At 45.6% G+C, this 2,186-nt stretch overlaps 1 protein-coding gene across 1 annotated transcript in view; it reads left to right on the plus strand.

Annotated features, from left to right (window-relative positions):
• The window catches only part of LOC118322307 (cadherin-2-like), a gene marked incomplete in the record, with an annotated part of 82,098 nt that overhangs the window by 77,468 nt on the left and 2,444 nt on the right, over window positions 1-2,186 (plus strand).

Consider the following 2,186-nt stretch of genomic DNA (forward strand, 5'->3'; position numbering starts at 1 on the left):
CCCGAGCACACGGCGCCACAGCAGCGGGGCATCTCGGGCGTGAAGAGTCATCATTGTCGATGCAGCCGATGTGGGCCGCTCTCTGGGCGCTTCCGTATTGTTTGTGCGTGTGCAGGTGTGTGTGTCTTTCGGTCGGGCTGCATAAAGACATCTGCCAAGCAGAGCTATGAATAATGAGCGGGAGCTGTCAGACATGGCAAGCTGATCTAGACAGCTTAATCCGGCAGACATGACAAGCTGATGCTTCTCGGCCTGCCTCTCCCTCTCTCCCTCTCTCTGTTAATTCTCTCCTCCCATTGAGCTTTAGAGTGACAGGAGTGTCTTGAGTCAGACGACAGACGTGGCCCACAAAACATTTCCACAGCTTATCAGATTTACTGCTTTCATTTTAACCATTCTGAACGGTGGTGGGAGGCAAAACCCAGCCATTTTCCAGACTGTTAGTTTAAGCACACTTTTTAAGATGGTTATTTTAGATGGTACTTGTATTCTTCATAAAAGCCAGTTTGTAAAAAATAGGGGGGGGGGGGGGGGGGGCAGGTGTTTTTAGAGTGTCAGGCGTATGCTGGGTAAGAATTGTCGTGAAGTCTCGCCTGCTGGAGATATATGCATTCATCTGTCCAGCCGACCTCAAACCTTCCTCTCTTTCTCGCTCCTCAATTAATCTCCCCATACCCCCCACTCGCCTACTTGGTGCGGGGCAGTTGTCATATCACACGCAAGACCTGCGTGTGGATGCACACGACGGGCGAGTGCAGTGGTGAGATGAGTTAGACTGGGTTTGGGGGGCGAGTGACTGTAGACACTTTCCCTCTCGTGCTCTGGTCCTACTGGTTGATTGCTGGCCGGGATTGTCCCGACTCGTGGTAGGGCTGATGGGAAGTGTTGGTGTGGTAGATGGTAGTTGAGGTAGAGGTTAGGAGAGCTGGGTCTTGTTTGGTTATATTGAAGGTTGGATTCCGGCGGATTCCTGGTTGAGAAAGGGTGGAGGGCTTCCGGTTTGGGCATGGAGTGGGTCGAGATGAGGGTCATCAGAGTTCGTGGTTTTAGGGGTGTTAACATGGGTTCTTACAGCTGCTTGCTTAGTAGTCTCATAACTACAGGTTCCCTGATTACCTTTATTATTTATCTCTACAGTTGTATAAATAATTACAGGATTTCGGTACTATGATCCCGCAATAAGATATCGTCAGAGTCTTGTAACTCTCTCAACCAATAAATTCAGCTTGGTCTCAGTGTCGGAGATGCTGGCAGTTGCGAGTTTGGTTTCGACTGTCGTGGTGGAAAATTGGGCATTGTTCACTTTTGAATGGAACCCAAAGTTGAGAGCTTGCTTAGCAGAGAGCACTTCAACAGCCACTTCCCGTTTAAGCGTGCATATTGGAACTCCGAGGAAATAACCTTGTGACACAAGCCTGGTATGAATTGACACAAGCCTGGTATGAATGTGCAGCATATTTCTTTATCCCACATCAAACACAGGCTCTGTGTGTGAAGGTGTATCAGTGATATTACTCCCCTGCCTCAGCAGCCGCTGATAAGGTGACATCAAGCAACAAATTGAACCCCCAGCTGATCCAGTTACTCAGTCAATCATAATGTATGAACTAGGATAGACTGATTATGATGGTTTTTTGTTGCTGAATAAAATAAATTGAAAATGTGTACATTATTTACTCATAAAACTATGGACGGCTATATTTATTTCTCTAAATTTCCAGGTAAGAAATGCTGCTGGGCTTTCTTCACTTTTTTTAAATATAATGTTGAAAAGTTAAATTCTGAAGCATTTAAATATATTCTTAAAGTACCCAGCTCTTTTACTCAAAGGTCCAACATTTAGTATTTAGTTGTGTAGTTGCAGATTGCAGCCTTGGTTCACCCTCCTCTTCCAAGCATGAAGGAGCAACTACAGTGGGCACAAAATGCGCTAAAACTAGCATTTGGTTTGTCCCTTCTGGGCTACTGGTAGAAACATGCCGGTCCAACATGGCAGACTCTGTAGAAGAGGACCTGCTCTCTGTAGATAACGGCTTATTACGAAAACAACCTAAAAAGATTCCCTTTTTTCAGGTGATTATATGCCAATGAAAACATCACAGCTATGAATATTATATTCCATTTCTGACAATAGATCCATGTTAGTTTCTCCTTAAGGCAAGGGTGAAGCAAGGGAGTTGTGATCT

Source organism: Morone saxatilis, unplaced genomic scaffold (assembly GCF_004916995.1).
Source record: "Morone saxatilis isolate NCDOM2014 unplaced genomic scaffold, NCSU_SB_2.0 Contig12, whole genome shotgun sequence".
NCBI classification, from domain to species: Eukaryota; Metazoa; Chordata; class Actinopteri; family Moronidae; genus Morone; species Morone saxatilis.